This window comes from Mesocricetus auratus, unplaced genomic scaffold (assembly GCF_017639785.1).
Source record: "Mesocricetus auratus isolate SY011 unplaced genomic scaffold, BCM_Maur_2.0 Super-Scaffold_100006, whole genome shotgun sequence".
In the NCBI taxonomy this organism is placed as follows: Eukaryota; Metazoa; Chordata; class Mammalia; order Rodentia; family Cricetidae; genus Mesocricetus; species Mesocricetus auratus.
Genome location: NW_024429190.1, coordinates 15,395,911 through 15,402,628, shown reverse-complemented (window position 1 = coordinate 15,402,628; position 6,718 = coordinate 15,395,911). Strand labels below are relative to the sequence as shown.

The window sequence follows — 6,718 nt, the reverse complement described above, 5'->3', positions numbered from 1 at the left end:
CATCAAGAGGGAAAGCAAGAAAACCACTCTCTCTCCTCCTCCCCCACTGGCCCCTTCCTCAGCACCTCAGCTGAGCCCTGCCAGGTGCCTGGCTCCCCTGCAGGCAGTCAAGGAGGCGGTATCCATGGCAACAGGGCCACCCGCCTCCTGGGCAGGGCCATCTTCTTGCAGAAGCCTTGCTGGCACACTTCCAGGGCACAGTGCGCCCTGTCCATCGCTCAGATCCTGGATGCAGCCTCGGGCACCCATGGGAGCCCCCACCCTTGGGGGCCGTGGGAGGAATTTTAAAGTCAAGTATTCTTCAAAAGCACCCATGTGGTTAGTTAAGCCTCCTAAGATAATTGCAGTCAAGCAATTACTTCTTTAAAGACATTTGGGGGTGTTAAGATTCTGGCTCCTTTTTTCTTGATAACAGTAAGTCCTTTTGTGCCTAGAACCTGGTGGGTCTGTTCCCAACAGGTGCTCCTGGGATGGGGTGCATCATATGCCCCTCAAGCAGGCATGAGTGGCTCCCTCCCGCATGACCCCCCTTCCCCAGCAGGCCTCCAGCAAAGCAATGGAAGGGAAAGTCAGCATTTTCTGAATCCCAGCAGAGGAAAGAAGAAAACAGCAAAGTAAAGTGTTTTCACCCAGTGGTGGCAGCTTCCCCAGCCAAACCTGGCTGGCAGAAGTCACTGTACCCTGGTCCCACTCCTGGCCTCTCTCCCAGTCACGTGACCTCTGCAGTGGTGCTGAAGGCTGAGGTGCAGGTCCCTAGGGGCTTGCCACAAAGCATTCCTACAATTGTCCTTTCTCCTCTCTGAGTCCCACATACCTGTCCAGCTCTCTCTCTCCCTCTCTCTCTCTCTCTCTCTCTCTCTCTCTCTCTCTCTCTCTCTCTCTCTCTCTCTCTCTCTCTCTCTCTCTCCCTCCCTCCCTCCCTCTCTCTACTGAGTCTCCTATGGTGTTTGTTCAGAGCCCACACTCTTGAAGTAGCAATGGGTCCGAGCAGACCCAATCCCTGTGTCAGAAAGCCTGTGGGGAGAAGAGAGATGGCATGGTGGGGTGGAGTTACTACTGCTGTTTGGAGGACACAATGGCTCTGTGAAGGTGGCAGAGCCTCAGACCCTTCTCAGCGGAGGCCTTCCCCTCTGATGGGCACCACAGTGGTGCCCTGGCAGGTGGGTGTGGGTGGAGCTGACAGAATGAGGACTCCCCCGTGCTTCAGATCACGCTACTAGTCAGCCCAGGAGCTCTTGACATCACTCCCTGTAAACCACCCGGCCTGACTGGGTGGCTACTGCACCCATGAGGTGGGGGTGTGGAACGGAGCTGAAGGGACCACTCAGCTTAAACTGTGCCCATCCTCCACATGCCTACCCATGCATTCTCACCCAGCTCCACAGACACTGCCCCACCCTGCCCCCACCCAACTGCCACCAATCTTCCATCTATTTTCCATTTGGCCTGCACTGTTTCTGTGCGCAGACCTCGCCTCTAGCCATCTGCCTGTCCTCCTTCCTCCACCTGAAAGGCAATTTCTTGCCCCTTTACTGCAGCTCCCTCTTGGTTTTCGGAACCACCTCTGCCCCCTGGTGGGCAAAACCCCATTTCTGTCTGATGGCTTCCTTTCCACTGTCCCCACTCCGGGGACACTGCGCTTATTACAGGACGCAGGCCCTGTTCCCATGGCTGATGCATGGCCACCCAGAGGCCACAGGGCCCCTTCCTTCTAAGCTGGCCTTGCAGGCACATGTAAATTTACTTACACTCCCCAAGCAAGATGAGATCATTTCACTGAGTGTGCTTTCTTCCGTCATAGCAAGGCCCACGTCATCGGGGCCTGAGTCTCCAGGGGATGTCACAATTGCCAGCTTGTCTGGTCCATTGTGCAGCAATAGAGTCATCAGGTTTTTGCAGGTCCCCAGGATGGGGACAAGGGGCCCATTCTAGCTTTATCCTACCAGGTCCTTGCCTCCTCAGATCTGGGAATGCACATCTGCAAAGAGGATTGAAGTCCACACAGAAAGGGGACATGGGGACAGTAGTTCTCCAAGAACTTTGTCCAAAGGGTTTCTTTCCCTGTCAGTTTCTTTCCCACTGCTAAATGTAGTCCCAAAATACTATTGGAAAATACCAAAAATGGTTCACAGCTTTTAAATCATGAACCATTCTGCGTATCTTGCACTATACTGCTTTGTCCCTCTGGGATGTGACTCATCTCTCTGTGCAGTGACTTCACACTTGTCTGGAGTCACTTAGCAGCCTTCTGGTCGTCACCCTGATGATGTCTTATGCTTGTGTCCAGTATCACCGACTTTACTTAGTAATGGCTCCACGGTAACACAAAGGAGATGTTAGATGCTTTTCTCCAGTAGAGTCTTGTGATGGTTCTATTTTTATCATCAGTTAGTGTTAGTATTTTACTTTTTCTGATTTATAATTTTTATCAAAGGTATAGGTACAGGGAGAACATGGCATATATAGGACTTGGTGCAATCTGTGGTTTCAGATGCCCATGAGTTGGAACACCCCTTGATTATGGTGAACTCTGAGTGGTAAAATTGGCACCCACCCCCATAGATGTCAGCACTTAGGGGAAATTTTGTGCCTCAGATGCAGAACAGTCCACTTACAAACCTTTTCTGTTGAAAAGGACCATATCATTGCAGAAAAAATGAACTTCCAATTAGTCAGCACATTTCAAAATGGGGTGGGATTGGTGGTAGAACAGACATAGGAGGGAAGGGAAGAAAGGACAGGGAGGGGAGAAAAAGTAATACTGCTCTCATTGTTATGGCTGCCTTACCAAAGGAGGGTAGATTCTGACTCCTGGTGATGACAGACAGCCCACCTGTGGAGGAAGGCGTGGCCACAGGAGTGTAAGGTGAGTGGAAGCAGATGGTCATATTGGGTTCATGATGGGGGAAGTCCTTCTGGGTATATGTTTGTCTGATTGGTTGATAAACCAAGCACTGTTGGCCAATAGGGAAGCAAGATAGGTGGGACTAGGAGTCGAGGAGAATTCTGGGAAATGTAGTCAAGAGTGGGGAGCCATGTGATCCTAGAAGGAGAGGACACATGAGGATGGTGTCCCTGGAAAGATAAGTCCTTATAAAGATATATATTAGTAATTATGGGTTAATAATTAAGTCAGAGATAGCCATTAAGAAACCATAGCATATGGTCAACAGCTTCATAATTAATATTGGGGGCTGAGACAGCAGCAGGACCAAGGTAGCTGGCAGGAAAAAGCACATGGTATATACAGGTTCACAGTCAGGAGCAGAGAGATGAAGGATGGGGCTCAACTAACTTTCTCCTTTCCCTCCTAGCCCTAGGGGTGGTGCCATGTGCATTCAGGTGGGTCTACCCTTACAAAACACCTGTATCTGTAATATCTGGGTATTTCTCCTTCCTTCCTTCCTTCCTTCCTTCCCATATGTGTGTGTGTGGCGTGTATGTGTACATAGGTACCCATGTGTACATGTGCATGTGTAGGTCCAAAATTCACATCAGATATCTTTCTTTCCACTTTACTTATTGTAGTATAACTAAATCTTGTTCTTGCATTGGTCTTGCCTTGTTGTTATTTTTCCATTCCCCCCTTCTAGAATTGGACTGACCTGTATCTTACACACTGTAAGTATACAACTTGGCTTTTTTATTCTATAAGAACTCACCATTAAAAAATTTCTTTGGGTACTGGAAAACACTTTGAAATGTGAGATCTTGAGCAATGTCAGAATTGTTAAGACTTTAGGAACTCTTGTGGATGCACTAAATATGTTCTGCCTTTTGAGATAGACATGACACTTTTGGGGCCAGGGGTAGAAGGTTATGATTTAAAGTGGTTGTGTTTAGTTGTCAAGTTAACATAGGATAGATTTATGGTGGTTAATTTTTTAATCATCAATCATGCAAGTGTGATAGTCAAGGTTCAAATCCTCAGAGCCTACATATAAAACCACGCAGGCATGGCAGCCAGCTGTACCCAGCACCTGTGTACACATAAACGTGCACACATGCATACAAACACCAACCCTGTAGCTCCATGTCTAGCACACAAACACCAACCCTGTAGTTCCAGTCTAGCATCTAGGGATATTATTGACATTCTCAGGGCTCTAATGGTCTTGGGTCTCACTCTCACTCTCCCTCCCCCTCCTCCTCCTTCCCTCTCCCCCCCACACTTCACTCATGTCTGAAGCTTCCCTAAATGGATGTTTCTTGGTCTAATACTCTGTTCTCCGATTTAGGCTTCATCTTCATCTTAGCAATTGGCTCCTCTTCCCAGACTACCATTTACTGACTTGCAAAGGAAGCCTCCAATTCCTCAGATAAATAAACTGCTTTTAACTGAATTGTAGACTGATTTTTGTATTTACTAAGTCAACGTGTAGCTATTCCAGTACTTGCTTTTTTTTTTAATTCATGACACAGAAAAACAAAAGCTTGTGAGCAGATCTCCTTTCCTTGCTCCCTCCCTGAACTTCCAAGTGACCTCTATTTTTATCCCCAGGCATCTGGGACAAGCTTCCACAAGTGGGACTTGATATATTCCACAGGCCATGAGGGAACTGCTCAGGGAATGGAAATTCTGTATCAATAATGGAAAAAAACTCTAGAAAAGTAATACACACACACACACTGTCAATCAACCAATATAATTTTTTAAAAGAAAGATTGCTGAGTTGTGGTGGTGCATGTCTTTAATCCCAGCACTAAGAAGGCAGAGACAGGCAGATCTCTGTGAGTTCAAAACCAGCATAGCATACAGAGTAAGTTCCAGACCAGCCAGGGCTACACCCAAAAACAAAAACAAAACAAGCAAACAAACCAACAAAAAAAGCAATACATGATGATATAGTGAAAAATTCAGACAATACAGAACAATGGGGGAAAATACAAGTAAAGATATCCCAAACTGCTCCATTACCCAAAAGTGCTAACTCCTACTGACATTAACAAACCTTATGCAGAAGCCAGTCTCTGGGGGGGGGGCACCTGCCAGAGTTGCTCGTGTGGTTGAGCAACTCTTGACTTTAAGCTCTAACTCTGGTTTTTGCCACCTCAAAGGTCTCAGATGACACTTCATGATAATAAAGCTTCCATGTCTTTTTAGTGTGTTTGTGTGTGTGTGTGTGTGTGTCTGTGTCTGTGTGTGTATGACGACTTTGCACACACACACACACACACTTATGCATGTGCACAGGTGAGAATACATGTGGAGACCAGAGATTGATCCTGGATGTCTTCTTCAATGGCTTTTCACATTATTTTTGAGATAGGGTCTTTTGTTAAACCAGGAGCTCACTAGTCTAACTAGGTTGGCTGTCCAGGTAGGGTCAGAGAATCTGTCTGCCCAGCACTGAGGTTACAGATGCATCCAGTCACAACTGGATTTAAAAGAAATATATATGTCTCTTTTAAATATAATATATATATATACATATATACATTTGTATGTGTAGACACATACACAAACACACACACCACAACACAGGTGCCTTTGGTTCGGAGCCCCTGAGGACTGTGTATCCCCATGAAAAAGAGTAGAACTTGGGAACAAAGATTCTCCACAGAGAAGGGGGTCTTCCTAGGGTGAGAGGTGAGCAGGACAGAATAGGAGTGAGGGACCATTGCCAAGGCAGGCAAGTAGAAACTCACCGTGCACAAGAGAGTCGGCTGAGACGGCATGGTAGGACCAGCCTGCTCTTGGCAACGTGGTTTGCATGTCTGTGTGGAGCAGCATGGTACAGAAGGGAAAGCTCTTCCCTGAGACTCTGTCCAGCCAGCCCTCTGCTGGAAGTCAGTGCTGTCCACCCTCTTCAGCCAATCAAAGTCCAGTAAGCACTGACAACCTGTGACCTGCAAAGTATGACCCTGAGTGCCTCCCTAGCTCCTGCCAGCCATTTGGGACAGATGGAGGGAACAGTGGTGGGTCAGCGGAGAGAGCCAAATCCCTGTCTGGACAGAAGATGGAGCTGGTCAGGGCTGTAGTTAGCAGCCAGGCAGGTCAGAGCTGGTGAGCATCTGAGGCCTCCTGGCCAGGAGGAAGGGATGCAGGTCCTGGGGCATTGTCAATTGACTCCAGCATCCAGACTCTGAAGTTTCCTTGCCTTCCCTGTGATTATTTCAGAATTGGAGATAGGAAAGCTATTGTGTAAATTGCTTTTCAGAACTTTCCAGAACCACCTCTTGGGCCCTGCCCCAGGGTAAGAGAATCGCTGACTCAGGTGCCCGTGGAGCCTCTGCTGTGATCAAGGGCAGAGGCTGCCTCCTTGGGGATGCTGAAACAGCACTCCCAAACCCCTGGTCAGCATCTGCCCTGTGTGCCAGGCCCTCATGCTGCTGCCCCTGCTTTCTGAGTACAGGGCCAATAGGAGGGTGAAGGCAGGTACAGATGGGTGTGGGGTGGAGGACGAGGGACTGACTCATAATAAGGCCACATTGTCACAGCTATGGAGCCTGTGACAACCTACTCTGTCTTGTGAGATGGGGAGCCAGGAGCGTGGTAGAGTGTTAGGCTACCGGCAGGAGTGGATGTTCCAGCAGACAGACCTGTGGAGAGAGAATTCCTTGTCTGTCTCTTTGCCCTGTCCAAGTAGGCCCTAGAGCATTCAGTGTGACAACCCGCCCTAGGACTGTCTGACTTACTGAGGCCAGAGATCGAGAGCTGCTTCTCCCTAGGAACGCCCTCACTGATACACTAGTGACGACGTCTGGGCAGCTATGG

At 48.3% G+C, this 6,718-nt stretch overlaps 1 long non-coding RNA gene across 1 annotated transcript; it reads left to right on the top strand.

Moving 5' to 3' along the window:
• Positions 1-1,740: 1,740 nt before the first annotated feature.
• LOC121140664 lies at positions 1,741-4,343 on the top strand. The gene is made up of 2 exons (XR_005877589.1): positions 1,741-2,866; positions 3,315-4,343. It is a non-coding gene; the product is annotated as an uncharacterized LOC121140664 (long non-coding RNA).
• Positions 4,344-6,718: the final 2,375 nt, after the last annotated feature.